Here is a 15,946-nt window from a genome sequence, read left to right as displayed (position 1 = left end):
ACAGGTGTACACATTTGATCCCTGTTGCATATATGCAACGTTGGGCAGAAATGGCTTATTAATATCTGAATAGAATTGCATTACTCTGGTAATAATTCACTATTTGGGTACGGCAGACCTGTTTTATTCTATGGAAGACTTTATTTGATAGTCTTTGTCTTCTGCAAACAGAAAGATTTTTCCCTGGTGTGCTCTCTTTCAAGTTTTATTTTAATGCTGTTTTCTTTTTCTTTTTTTAAGAATAGAACTCACAGACAATTGTAGCTTCATGGAAAAGATTGTGTCTAATCTAAGAGTTAGACTTGAAAGTGAGCAATTTCTTAATCATTCATAAAAATGATGTTTCCTCTTCCAGTAAGAAGAGGAAATATTTACATTATTAAATGGAGTGGCCCATTCCCAGACAATCCCATGACCCTTGAGGCTTTAAAAAAAACTGTTTATCACACAAGTAAACCACAAATAAAATGCTCAAAAGTCAAGGTTTCCATTTAACACAGCATGAGTGGGAGGGAAAAGAGTGGAAAGGCCAACGCATTTATCTGTTAAAAGGCACCGTGTTGTGCTTCAGCCAGGATTTGCTGAACCCTGGATTTGCTGATCGTCATTCCAAATTGATAAGCAAAATGGGTCCAACACTGGTGTGCTGGTTGTTCAACAGATCAGCTTTGAATGGAAAAGAGGTAAAAGAGTATATTGGTTTGTTCAATTTAATCATGTGTTCAGTGTAAGGAAGCTTGTACTGTACATAATTGAGTATGATTAATTCATAGTTCAATTCGTTTTTAAATATATTAAACAATTATACTACTTTTTCTGAAATTAATGAAAAATCATGAGAGCATATAACAATTAGAATCCTGAGTTTATAGAAATACGCTCAATCTAATGTTATACATAGACTGATCCCGTGCGTGTTAAATTATAAATAAGTCTCGCTAAGATCAATAAGGATTTAGTCCCTAGTGTGTATAGGATTTCAACCATAGTTGGATAGAATATTGTCAAGATGTCAAAAGTGAGTGCAGAAGTGAGATGAGTATGTGCACCATTCTAGCTTCATCAGTAAGTTAAAGTCGCATCTGGACTTAATGTTCTTGGTCACTTTTGAGGGGTGTGTGTGTGTAATAACTTATTGCATTTATACCATTATATTAAAGGTGTTTTCAAGGAGACACTTATATCTAAAGTAAAGGTCTTTCCCCCCCCCCCTTATGTTAGAGCTAGAAATATTCTATTAAAATTTGCACTTCATTTAATGTGGCTAAAAAGTCACATGACAACTAGAAGGAGCAGTGCTAGGGAAACTGTTCAACTCATTTGGGGAAATTAGTAACTCAGAGCAACAATTTTTGGACTGAAAATAAAAATGAAAATGGGCAGTTTTGGCAAGGGTAACCTCCTCTGACATGCAGAAGTTCATTTACAAATCAGATACATTTTTGTTGGAAGCAGTTTTGTTTCATATATTTATGTGCATGTTTAGTTTGGCCCTTAATGTTTGAACCCAGATTTTTGACTCTAATGAATGGTTCCCAAATTGTGGGTCAGGATCCACCATCCAACACCGATCTTTGGTGACAACTGACAACCTGAGGGCTGGAAAAGAAAATGTATTGAGCCCTTTGGAAACCAAAATGGAGCCGTACATGCACTTTTACTAATGAGTAGGCAAACATGCACCAGTCCATTCAAAGGGCAGGCTGAGCGGAATACAATGCAACCAGAATGGTCTCAGCCTGATGAATGCAGGTCCCAACAAACTCTCCAAAAGGAAGTCATCCTCCCCCCTCCAAAGCTGACAAGGAAAATGTATTGAGCCCCATGGAAAGCTAAATTGAGCCACAATTGTGAACTTAGTTGCAAGTAGCCACACATAACTTGATCCACTGTAAAGGGGAATGCAAGTCGGACAGAATGGTCCCAATCCATTTAATGTGGAGTTCAACAAATGCTCTAGAACAGGGGCGTGAAACTCATTTCATATGGAGGGCCACATAGCATTCATGGTGCCTGCTGAGGGCCGGAAGTGATGTCATTAGGCAAGAAGTGATGTCATTAAACAGGTCAACAAAAAATAAACACTTTTTTCTCACTTAGGAACTCATTAGCTGCAAATGACAAAAGAGAAAATATATGCATCTTGATCATATTTCAAGATAATGGGACAGCCCAATTTTCACTTGGGCTGCCCTTTCAGTAGTAACACCTCAGCACTATTTGGCAGCTGAAAGCCCGAGGGCCGTATAAAAAGCTTCCATGGGCTGCATCTGGCCCCCGGGCCTTATGTTTGACACCCCTACCCTAGAAGATTGCTCCCCCCCCCCAGCACCATAGTAACAAGGATACAAACAGATTGAGAGCACTGGTAAATGGAATTTTTTTTTTGTCTTGTAAAGCTAGGTGGGTTCCAATAGTGTCGTTTTAAAATCATATGTGATTAACACAGTTGGAATTGACAGCACTGATCTGTGAAGAGAAATCCACAATGAATCATCACCATGCTGGGTGCAGATTCTTTCCTTCACTCTGTTGTGTGTGTTCAGGACCAGGCCTGATGACAGCAATTCATGAGGTGCACCTGAGTGCTGTTCCAGCATTCAGGTGGTTCACATTGGATTGTGTTACTGTGTGTTTGTTTGTTTGATTGTGTTTGCAGAAGGCTTTGTTCCCAGTTCAAAATTGGCTGCTATTATGGCTTACTCCCCAGAATCTCAGATGAAGGCCCTTGCTAGCTCTTATATCTGATATCCTTTGGTACATTTGTGGACAACGTTTTTGATGATGGGGAAGTCCAAATTATGAAAGGTTTGCGCTATAGTGGATATTTAGCCCTTCCCCTTGTTGTCTCAGAGTGGTCCTTCAGGAAGTGGTGAGTCAGGAAGTGGACAGTATCATTGGGTTTAGGAGACACTGACGGGTGCAGACCTGCCTATTCCATAGTTTTGTGTATACTTGTGTATATCCTAGTATGCTACAAGTGTGCGCTGCTTGTTCTACTTGTAGACCTTTGTCTGCAAGTTGGCTACTCAGCTACAGATGTGGAAGTTTCTGTCCAAAAAGAAATGTTAACAGATGTGAAGTGCATTACTACTCTCAAGTTTGGTCAAAATTTGATAAATAAATTTCTAGATGCATTTGAGTGTGGTGGTTGTGGTTGTGATGGTTGTGGTTGTGGTTGTACAGGGAGAGATCCTAAAGTTCTAACTGCATTTTGTTTTTACTGTGTAAAATTCTTTTGTGAGCTGACAGAAGGGAGAATTTTGTTTCATTTTGTGCTGCTGTGTGTAGCTTGAATCAACAGAAACAAACTATTAAAGGTATATATATATATACCTTGATATATATTGATATATATATCAATTCAGGTATATCAAGGTATATATATATATACCTTGATATACCTGAATTGATATATATATATATATATATATATATATATATATATATATATATATATATATATATATATATATCAATTCAGTAATGAAAATAAATCTGCAACAGCCATAAATGTCGTAGTAAATGGACTTGAAAAAAATTGCAAAACCTACATGGGAACAAATATTTCATTTTGTACTATGCTTTGCCCAAACTCTGAGAAAGCCAGTCAAAGGTTGTTTATTCACTTAGGCATGGGTGCAGTTGTTAATCTCATTGTTTGTGTACAGTTTTCCTTCCAAATCAAATGATATACAAAAGTATTCATAAATATGTGTGCAAGATTTAACAAAGCTGGCCTATTTTAAGGATGAATCCCATTAATACTCTTCATGAATGTTTAATACAGTAGTTAATTTATATCTATATATCTATATCTAGAGAGAGAGAGAGAGAGCGAGAGAGAGAGATTCCCACCCCCCTCAGAGAAGACTAACATTTTTGGGATGTTACAGAAGAAAAACATAATTTCTTGACTTGCTGACGTTATTCCTGCCATTTAGTACCCACAGTGTCCTAAGAGCAGTGAACAAGGCCCAAGTAAAGAGGTCTTTTAGTCTACTTAGATTACAACAGTGAAAGAAGGAAGTAGGGCTCAGTAAAGTGAGTGAGGAAGCCAGGAGATCTACATGTCTGTAGTGAGGGGGTGTATTCTTCCCCCAACCGCCATACCTTAACATTTAAAGAACAGATCTCTCCAAAAGTACTTGTGCACGAGCCAAACAGACACATGGGTGGCTACCTCCTCAAATGTAGGAGGAATTGGAATAGCCTTTTCTCATCACTCATTTATATGTATGTATTTTAGCTTCCCTGCTTTTAATTTTTGTGTGTGTATTGAACTGAACTGTCCATACTAATTCTTATTTGGAAAACATTTTCTAATTCCTTCCTCCTTAACTTGAATTTTGTGTTTTCCACCAATGTACACTTCTACAGTAATATTTGGGGGTAATTCTGTGGAAAGCTAGTCAGAGGAGAGTCATGCTGCTTAAAAGGAAGTGAAAACTAGAGGAAGAAATGACTCGTTTTCCCAACCCTGTTTCCAAAGAGGTGACAAATAGTGGAAATTGATGTTCTTTCATGTCAAGAGGAAGCTAATTTCACATGAAGGGAATAAACTTCAAGAGCACTGCCAGAATAGATGCAGTTAAGGGGAAGCTCTGACTTGAGTACTGTAAATCAGTGGACTTTAAGGACGCTGGAGCTTGAATTCCTAGCTCCCAATAACTTTAGTGTGATTTGCCTTTTTTTTAAAAAAAAATTGTAATCCACCAGCAGCTGGATAAATAATTATCTTACCAAACAATTCTGTTCTGGATTTTATAAAGAAAATGTTTTTTTGTTGCTCAAGCATTATTTACCTTAAGTAGCTTATTGCTAGTCTTGCATTGCTGCAACATTCAATCCTTTTCTTTATTTGCCAGGAAATTTTTGTTATTCTTTCTCTCACCTGTTGTGCAATGAATGCTTGCCACATTATCTTGTCTGCAAATCGCACTGTTTTTTAAATTATTCAGGCTGTTATTCGCAGTGTTAAGGCATGATCTTGTGAAGTTGTTGCAAGTTTAAACAGCAAGATAAGAAAGTCTCCATATGTCTGCCTGATCACGCTTATTTGGTATTGTCTGCACACCAGTGTTACTGGATTGCACTGTAAGTGCAATTTCTGTCACCTTCGCCTAAATTTATGTGCCCTCTGTTTTTTAAAAGACCTGTCAGAAAGATGTGGACTGCTGACTTTAGCAGTTTTGAGGCCACTTGGCATACATTTACCAATATATATGCAAGCACTGTTATTAAATAGCCTAGTTCAGGGGTGCTCAATAGGTGGATCGCGATCTACTGGTAGATCGCGAGGCAAAATGAGTAGATCGCGGAGTGCTGAACCCCCTTCAGGTGCCTCTGGGAGGAAACGCTGGGAGTAAGGCCCATTGTACTCAATGGGGCTTACTCCCAGATAAGTGTGGCTAGGATTGCAGCCTCACAGCCTAATCCTAGGCATGTCTACTCAGGAGTAAGTCCTGTTCTACTCAGTGGGGCTCAAGGTACACCAACATACATTGTACACATAAATGTTATATGTTATGATGGCGCGAACATTGTAAAAAAAACTCTGGTAGATCTCCGGGCCTTGCTGGGTTTCAAAGTAGCTCTCCAGCCAAAAAAGTGTGAGCACCCCTGGCCTAGTTCCTTGCTAGCTGGCAAAGGGATGCTGCCATCATGTACTACATTGCAAAGCATTGGATGGAAAATAATGGACTGAATTGTAATTCAATGTGCTTCTTGTTGCATTTGTTTTGAGCTACCATCACTGTTTGAGCAAATCAATAGCACTCCCCATTCTGTGTTGATCCTGCTACCTTTGTGGTACTGTAGTAGCTGCATCTGGCATCCATGCGAACCCAAAACATTTTGCTACCCCTTTTGAGTGCCCCTTTCTTTTTTTTAATACATCATTGAGATTCTGTTCTTGGCTATCATGGCTCGTAGCTACTGATAGAGCTATCAGCCATGTATGTCTTTCATATGGCTCTGTAGGCTAGATCAGCAATTTTCAACTTTTTTCATCTCACAGCACTCTGACAAGGTATAAAAACTGTAAAGGCACATCATCTGTTTTTTGGCCATTGACAGGACACATCATGTTGATGGCATGGGGATCGCATGTACCAGTGGCCCTATTAATAAATGATATTCCCCCAAACTCCCACAGCACACCTGTGGACCATTCACAGCACACCAATGTGCCACAGCACACTGGTTGAAAATTGCTGGGCTAGATGGCTGATGACAAGGAAAAAAATGAAATCTATTAGAATTGACGCATAAAGATAGATCTGGAGTCTGTGCAAGTTGCTACCTCAAATAAGGCACAAGAAAGGGGTTTTAAATAGCAAAAAAGTAGTTTTTTGCCTTTTTGTTTGAGAACTGAAAGAATGTGAGCTGCTGTTAGACTTTTCTTTCACCATGAATTAAAGGCCATTGAAGCTTATGGCTGTTACCATGTTATGTAGCAATTAATTACAAGTTGTGTGAAGAATTATTTCTTTATCAAGAAAGAATTATTTCTGCTGCCATCAATATCGCTTGATGACCCTAAAGACCTTTAGTGATGAAGATGGGGGAAAAGTTCTTTCCACCCACTTTCTCTACACCATGCATTCTTTTATAAATTCCTCTATTGCCCTACTTTTGTTGTCTTTCAGACAAAAGAAGCCCCAAACTCTTTAGCCCACTTCAGTGTAAAGGCTGAGTCACAATTGAGAGTTAAGTGGTGCTTGCTGCTCTGGCTCCAGGTGCCCACCTTTTGACTACCTGTCCTCCTAATCGGACCTGGCAGAGGCATGGCTATCATGCCAAAACTAGAAGTGGAGCGCAGTTGATCTGCTTTCACTTTCTGAAGGCTGGGGAACCCTGTGGACGGTTGCGTAGGGTTCCCCGCACCTGTTCGATCCCTTGTGTGAGCTGTAGGCTCCCTCTACTGCTTGCTGTTTCACGTCTGTGATGCAGAGGCGGCGCTGAAGGAAAAACTGGCCTTGCTTTGTGCAAGGCCTTTTATAGACCTTGACCTTTTGCAAGACCTTTATGTGTTCATATAAGCTCCATCTCTAATATATTCATTTATGTAAATTTATTCAAATTTGAAATGTAAATTAATTCTTTTTTTTTCCTGGCCTCCGACACAGAGAGATGATGTGGCCCTCCTGCCAAAAAGTTTGGACAACCCTGCTGTAGCCTCCTTAACTATGCAATCCTGGGGATCGCATTGCTGCCTCCCCCCTGGCACCGCCCCTTAAGGGGGCAGAGGCCAGGGTCCTCAGGCTGGGGTGCTGCGACACCCTAGTTTGAGAAGCCCTGCTGTGAACGTTGACTTTATCAGAAAGAAGTTTCATTGGTAGTAATTTTCCAGAACAATATGAGAATCTTGTTAAATTTTACACTTTAACAAGAATGTTATTTGAAATGTCCTTAATCATATTTTATAATGTACAGCAACTGAATTGCTAATTAACTTTAGGTGGTTAGGTGAGAGAGAGGTTACATGATATTGCACTTTGAAATATAGCTTCTGACATTTTGCAAGTGTAATTTAAGACTTCAAACAACACATTAATTAGTTCAGACTTCATAATTTTATGTTGCATTTCAGATAAGACAGAAAATATAGTCCCTTAATGAGGCTTTATATTAAAATTACTTATCAGACTTGCTCAGCAAGCTTTACCAAATACAATAAATGATTTGACTTATTATTTTCGGTGTCAGTAGGAAGTAGGAGCCATTCATGATCAACACCACAGTTACTGGAAATAAAATAACTTCTTAAAAACAACAGTAGGGAATTCAAATTTGTTGAAACCATATGGTTCATCTGTAATTGGAGCACACACTTATTATTGCAAGATTTTCCGTGAGTTAAAACAATTTGGAATTGCTAACACTCATATTTTGATTGTGTAGAATTTCTCTCTCTCTCTCTCACACACACACACACACAAACACACACCCTTTTTTTTTTAATCAAATAGGGCGCATAACATATGTAGTGTGTGCAAGATGCACTTTTTCAAGTGGGAAAGCAACTGTCCCCGTTCATCCCAGGACATCATCTTTTCCAGGGCCTGTTTGTCAGTGTTTCTTCTGCACCTTTTTTGGCATGAGCCCTTATAGGAACGGGAACCATTTTATGTTTGCTCTAGAAACTGCTTTGAAGTTTCTTATTTATAAGTGGTATGTAAATATTCATCTTCATCATAATATATTGTATGGTAATCTAAGGTTGCAATCCTATATGTACTTTGCTGGCAGCAACTCTCTTTGAACTGAATGGGGCTTACTTCTGAGCAGACTGTAGAGCAGCCATTTTCAACCACTGTGCCATGGCACACTGGTGTGCCACCAGTGGTTCACAGTTGTGCCACAGGAATTTGGTGGGAGGTCATTAATTAATAGGGCCAATGGGAGATGTGAGCCCCACTGGCAGCATGGTGTTCCTTGTCAATTGTCAAAAATCTGGTGGTGTGCCTTGACCATTTTTAGTGCCTTGTCAGTGTGCTGTGAGATGAAAAGGTTGAGAATCACTGCTGTAGAGAACTACAGTGTCAATGAACTTGATATTAAATGTCTAAAATTGAGTTGCATTACAATACACTCAAAAGTTTAAAGTCAGGGCTCTGTATTAATAAGCATTTTAATGACAAAGAAATAACATTTCTGTTGCTCGTTGTTCTGTATTGCAAGACAATACTATTGAAGAATATCCTGAATGGAAAAAATAAATTAGACACTGATTTGTTTAAATATTGTAAAAAGTTGCTAAATATATTTTGTCAAGCATTTGGGAGCTTGATAAGCAGGCTGCAACTTTATTTGTGCATGCTAGGAATATTTTATAATGTTCTCTCAGATGGGCATTTTTAGTTTAAAAAAAAACACAACCTTCTAAGGGCCAAATTACAGGTGATGCTAAACATGTCATGTAGATAAATGCTTAGGTTTACTTGTGTGTAGGCAGGGTGATACAGTCTAGAACACCACCTAATACTTTCTTGGGTCTACCACCTGTGCTAAAAACAAGTGCACACACAACAAAAAATCCCCAAACTCTTGCTGTGCTTCTTGCACCCTTTCACCAAACTCAAATGTGCAGGATTTCCAGCTCTATTTATACATATATTTTTATATAATGCTTTATTTATTTATTACAGATACAGGTAAGGAAAATTGGATAGACTTAAGGCTAGGACTACATAGGTTACACACGAGGGTGGTGGCCATCGATTACAACAAACATTAATCCAAACGAAATTAATAATCAATACAAAAATTATCATATTCTTTAACCCAACTGGTTAATACTTTAACATTCCATATTTTTCCTCTAACCTTATCTATCCCATCATTAAAAAAAACACTTCAAACTTTTACTTATACACTCTTCTTACCACTAAACTAGTCTCTAAAATAAAATCTTTCTTATCTGATTCTTAATTTCTAATATGACATCTAAAAAAGAAGTCTCCGATTACCATGGTATTACCTCCTTCAATATCTCTTATAACATGTTATACATCATTTTCCATAACTATCCAATCAAAAAAGGCTTCAAATTTTTACTTATAGACTCTTCTTACCACTAAACTAACCTCTAAAATACAATCTCTTATCTGATTCTTAATTTCTAATATCACATCTAAAAACAAATATCTCCAATTACAATAATATTATACTTCGCTTATCCACCACATATTTATTAACCCAAAATACAGGTTTAATATTTTCTCCAAAATAAATTGACATCTATAATTTATTTTATTTACCTTCTTTTTTATAAAATAACCCTTTTATTTGTCTTAATACCACTATATTTTACACAATACTTATATTCCAAAATTGCAGTTCCATCTAATTTATTTCATATATTTACCACTTTAATTTTCACGATATTTATATTCCAAATTCCCTTTTCATCCACTTTAGTTTAATCTAATTAATAAAATATTTATCTTAATACCACTTAATTTCCACAATATTTATATTTCAAATTTTCATTTGCATCTATTTTAATTTAATATGTTTTAAAAAAAAATTCTATTTATTATTCAACCATTTCGCCCTTCTTCTTATTGTTTACTTTGTACTCTATCTTATTGGTGTTCCCTCTTAGTCCTCCTACTGGTTCTTCCACTTCTTCTTTTTCTTCTTAAGTCCCCCCCTCTGTTTTTCTTTCTTCTTTTTCATTCTGTTATTCTTGAATTCAATCCATAAATTCTTCCTCTTCTTGAGACAGCTTGCTCTCTGAACATTTCGTCTTTTTCTTCCTTAAGATTCCCAGTTATTATAACAATTGCTTCTTCCATCTCGTGTCCCATTTCAAAATACTCCACTTCTTTAACTTCACCTGACATCTGATCCATTCTTTTTTCTTCTCTATTGTTTATAATCTGTTCCCGCGAGTTTACAAGGGAGGAGCTTATTTGCCCAATTTGTTCAGAGAGTTCTCTGACTTGTTGCTCCATTTCTCTTCTAAAATCCATCAGAAAGTCCACCAACAAGGCCTGGCTTTCATGATCATCTTTTAGATTTTCAAAAGCCATTTTTATCAACACCAACTCGAGCCACTTCCTGCAGGGCTACTTTCTAATTTTGTATCTAGGGCTACTTTCCAAATTTCCAGCTCTATTTATAGGGACAGTTCAAACAAAGTAGTTTGTGCTGTCTCTACATAAGTCAGAAGTTCTGCTTTTCCAGGTTTGACAACAGCACAGAAGGAGCTCGATCTGCCTCTTGATGGAGCAAGTGTGAAGCAGTTCATTGCGGCTTGTCAGCAGCAGGTTGCAGAGAGATGGCGGTGGCAGACTCAAGGTGAAAGTCATCCTGAATCCACCACCTCCTCAGATCCCTCCCATTTGCTGTTGGTGTAATAAGCATCACTTGGCCTCTTGAATCAGAGTGGGGCTCATAGAGTATTTCATTCTTTCCCTTTGTGCTGTTTTCCTGCTGAAAGCATTTGCTGTAGTGGCATTTTTAGGATAAAATTGTTGCTTCTTATAGGCAATTTCCAGCAGGAAAACATAACAGAGGCAAAGAATTAAATACTATCTATCTCCTTTCTGTGGTCTTGTTTCAGATCATAGCCCTATGTGGGACCTGCACATAACTAAACCTATTAACTACACTATGACAGCCCTAAATACGGCATCAATTTCATATCTTCCTCTATCCTATTGCATTATTGTGATGTAATTTTGTTGGCTGTGAAGTCCCCAGCACCAGGTGATGACTTTATCTCTCTTGGGTATTCAGCTTGCCCCCCCTAGAGCCTTGCACAAATGGAAAATAGTTGCCTCTACCTGTTTCTTTTGTTGTCCTAGGCTTCATTTGAGAGCTTCGTCAATATGTTTTGAGGTTGGCTGGCTCCATTGAGGTTGGCTGGTTCCTTTTAAACTTGTGGTCTTTAGGCAGCAAATCATGACCTTCCCTGAATGCAGCTCTAACTTCATCTGACAAATGCAATGGGTTCTTTCTGCCTTCCATGGAAATGGAAGATGGATTTTGGAGAATACTTCACTGCTCTGTGTGCACTGGCAGAAGCTGATCCTATCCAATTCTGCTTTACTCTCTGTCTCTATATTGGACTAGAGCTAGCTAAACCTTCTTCTGGCATCTGGTATAAATACTTAAAGTACTTAAGTATCTAGTGTACCTGCAAAAATGGTTGATAGCATACCTCCTATCAATTCCCTGGGTATATAAAGACAACTATTGTGAAAAGAGAGCTTCTGGATCTAATTATAACAACATTTCTTATGTATCTTTTCAAAAAGTGAATCACAATCCACTCCCTTCAAATGCAGTTCATTTTACTCACACTGGCCAATTTAGCTGGTGGTGGGAGAGATTGTCCTTCTCTGCTTGTGTTAGTGCTGTATATCTGCTTAACATAGTGTAATGATGCCAGCATTTTTAACATTGTGATAATAGCACTAAATAGCACTGGCACTAAACCTTATTCGAAGCTCTTAAATGTTAGCGCAACAGGCTGAAAGTTATTTATAAACCTTGCTACTTGCAAACAGTTTTTTCAGTATTCCTAGTAACTAAAAAGGATGTATAAATAGTATGTGTTGCTGCACGTACTGCATGATGGTCTACTTTTCCTGCATTGGTAAACTATACAATATGTTGGAAAACTGTACTGTAATGAGCCTCAGGTATTATACAGTGTTTTTCAAAGTACAGGTAGACCCTTATTATCTGAGGGTTTCATTCCTGGAACCCTCGTGGATACTGAATTCCGCATGAAATCAAATCACATGGATATCAGGGTCCCCTGAGCTCCGAACACAACCGGAGCCTTAATCCGGTTGCATCTGGAGCTGTTCCGAGGCCCGTGGAGACTGCACAGCCAGTGCTCTGCTGCTGGGCTAGCCCAGCCGGTGTTCTGTTGCTCAGCGGTTACATGGACCACCAGATGGTGGAAAGGTAGGTGGGGAAATGGGGGGGGGGAATTAGGGAGAAGGTGGGGAGGAGGCGTTCCAGGGCAGGGGGAGGGCAGGGAGGAGGAATGCTGGGGGGAGGGAGGTAGGACCCATGGAGCTCAGCTCCACTGGATCCTGAGCTCCATGTTGGGCTGTGCAGCCTGACACAGAGGCTCTTGATTCTACGGCAGCCCAAGGGCTGCTGCAGAATCGAGTAACAGGGCTACTTCTCTTACCTGGAGCTGGCAAGGAGCCGGTGATGGCTCCCCTGTTGTGCATAGGATCCCGTGGCAGCCCATTTTGGCACTGTGGCAGTCCTGGTGCAACAGGCAGCTCAGGCATGGGCCGTGTGATTCCATATGAGATGATCTGCAAAAATGCATTAGATATATTATTTTCGTTTTTATGAACAAAGAAATTTATGTATTCCAGTTTTGTTTTATTTTTCCACATACTGAATGGCTTCAGTAGAAGCGAAGGTGAAATGTGTTCATCGAGTGAACTGTGTTCTCTGGAAATGCTACCAAATTATTTATTCTTTTCAGCAAGGTGGCACACCTTGACACTTTGCTTGCGGTGTTCGACAGTTTTTAAATGAAGTTTTTCCAGATGGATGAATTGGAAGATGTGGGCAGATTGTTTGACCAGCTCACTCACCAGCTTTGTTTCCACTGGACTTTTTCCTGTGGGAACATGCTCAGTGACGTGCGGTCAGAGGAGGCAGAGTCTCACCAGATCCAACGAATTTAAAAAAAAAAAAAAAAAAGCCAAGGACCCAACAAGTAAAAAGAAAAAGTTATTTGCCTTTCTACTCCACAACTTTTTTCTCCAGCATTGTTAGTAAGTTTTAAGCAGCACACACAGGTACATTACAATACAGAGCAAGCTACCAGTAGCCAATTCACTGTAATCATGGCTGGCTTCCAAATGAAAAAAACTGACAGGGTGCCTGTATCAAGCATCTCTGGGGAGGCAGCAAGCAGACTTGCCTCCAGCAGGTTAGGCTATGATCATGGCTGGCTTCCAATAAAAAAAAAAAAAGAGTAGGGTGACTGGCTTCTCGTAATTAAAAAAAATGCAGAACTCCTGCATCAGCAAGCTCTGGGGAAGCAGCAGAGAGAGTGACCTTTGTTCTGTTCTAAAAACATGAAAAAAGCAGCAACAAAGCAACTCTCTAAAGCAGTGTTTCTCAAATTGTGGGTCAGACCCACTGGGTGGGTCGTGAGCTACTTTCAAGTGGGTCCCATTTTATTCAATATTTTATTTTTAATATGCTAGACTTGATACTACCATGGTATGTGACTACATCTGAGAAAATGTTGCAGAACTGTACTTTCAACAGGCTACTATGTATATACTTTTAACAATGATGGTAAATGGGACTTACTCCTAGATCAGTGTGGGTAGGACTGCAGACTACAATTGCTAAAAATTTTCCTGCTTGATGATGTCATTTCCGGTCATGGCATCACTTCTGGTGGGTCCTGACAGATTCACATTCTGAAAAGTGGGTCCTGGTGCTAGAATTTTGAGAACCAGTGCTCTAAAGCACTAGGAGAGACAGTTTTTTGATTGCCTCAGGAGGCATGTCGGTGAGCTTTACCTAGCTCTGAGTCGGGAAGAAGAGGTGAATTTTTTTAAAATTTATTGGGGGGGGGGGGAGAATGTGTTTTTCAAGAAAGGTATTGAGAGAGACTGAGCTTAAGGGGAAGGGGGAGAGTGTGTATATTCATGTGGCTGTACCACCCCCGACCTGAACGTCACCTCATGTCACAGGACAGGTTAAAACTATTGTTTACTCATCAAAACGTCACTCTTTAGACAATCTTTGTAACTGATGCAATCAATGCCACAACTGGAACAACAACAGAATGTGTTTGTGGAACTTCAATTGTACTATGCTTTGCATGCACATAATGATGGCGGAAATGCTGAAACTCAATAATCCTAAGATTAAGGATGCTAAACTGCAATTTATCTTTCTAATGCATTTTATGGTTTGTTTTATTTCATACAGAGCGTAAGTTATAAATATTTTAAATGGCACAATGACTTTATGGACACCCTGCGTTTTATACCCTCACATATACAAATGTTTAAAAAAATGAGTGAAACACTTTTATTTGCAGTCTTAACCATCTATTTTGATTAAATATTGCAACTATTATTTTGAATGGTCTACACTTCTTTGAATCGTTATATAGTCTTTTGAAATAAACTTTTGGCAAGATTCTCCCAATTCTCATTTTAGTTAATTGCAGAAGAAACATGGCTTGTTGGTCTTTGAAAAAAGATGTTTCACTCAATTAATTCTCTAAAAATAGATGTAGTAGAACATATATCAGGATAGTTTGTAATCAGTGAGACTAGAATTTTTTTTGTTTTTTTTAATACGGACATTGAAATAGCTTTAAAGGCAAAATAATTGTTAGGAACACAAAAATAACTAATTTGTTGTCATTACAGTTTGCATTATTACCATTTATTTTTATTATTTATACAGTGTCATCAATACAAGGGACTTTATAGAGCTAAGCACAAACAGCGTACAGTCTGGAGCAATAAAGATGCAAAAACAGATAGTAGCAGCATATCCAGATGGTAAACGACAACTTAGAGCCCAATCCTGAGCTCGGCTCTCCGGCTTTGCGTTGGAGCGCCATAAGGCACATCTGTGAGGCTTACCGCTGGGCCAGCACCCGTGCACCCCACAGTAAGTGGGGGCGAGGAGGAGGCATTCTGCGGAAGGGGGAGGCAGGTGGAGGGTGGGTGGGAGGCGTGATGGGGAGGCAGGGATGGAGAGAGGGCAGGCGGGAGGCATGCCGGGGGAGGGAATGGGGAGGCAGGAAGTGGGTCCGGTGGAGCTGTGCTTCACTGGATCCTGTCCATTCGTGTAGGGCTCGGTGCCCTACACGAATGCCTTTACTTTATCGCCAACATTTTGGTCAGCGGTAAAGTGAGTAGCCCCATTGTGGAGCTGCTTCTCTTACCTGGGAGAAGGGGACGAAAGTGCCCTTCTCCCGAGGTGCTGCTCGCGGCAGGCTGAGGTGCACAGGATGCGGCGGCAGCCGTTCTCGGCGCTGCTGCAGCCGCGCACCCAGGGCAGCTCAGGATTGGGCTGTTAGCAAGTATGATAACTGGAAAATAAATTACATTAATAGGAATTCCAAATAAATATACTTGAACGTTAGCTAAAAGGTTAGGGAATAACGGAAAGAAATGTAAGTTTCAAAGAAGGAGATTATAAGCAGGGACCTCAAGGATTTGAGGTTGCATAGATACTTTGAGAAGACATTCAAGATGAGAGGACCAAAAAGAAAAAAAAGGAAAAGGAAAAGAAGTCAAACAAATAATAGATTTTGGAACCAATAAAGGTTGAGGATATGAGAGGGTAAGGTATTTGCAAAGATGAGTAGAGACTAAGAGCTAAACTTCATAGTAAACTCTCCTATTTATTTCAGCAATAGTTACATAGTTAAAATTCTTGAAATCACGAGACACAAGTACTTAAATTCTTTAAA

At 39.2% G+C, this 15,946-nt stretch overlaps 1 protein-coding gene across 1 annotated transcript in view; it reads left to right on the top strand.

Moving 5' to 3' along the window:
* PTPRE (protein tyrosine phosphatase receptor type E) overlaps positions 1-15,946 on the top strand; it is a 149,159-nt gene that overhangs the window by 50,127 nt on the left and 83,086 nt on the right. The window lies entirely within an intron of this gene.

This window comes from Tiliqua scincoides, chromosome 3 (assembly GCF_035046505.1).
Source record: "Tiliqua scincoides isolate rTilSci1 chromosome 3, rTilSci1.hap2, whole genome shotgun sequence".
Classification (NCBI taxonomy): domain Eukaryota; kingdom Metazoa; phylum Chordata; class Lepidosauria; order Squamata; family Scincidae; genus Tiliqua; species Tiliqua scincoides.
The sequence above is the reverse complement of the archived record's forward strand: the minus strand, read 5'-3'. Positions and strand labels throughout refer to the sequence as shown.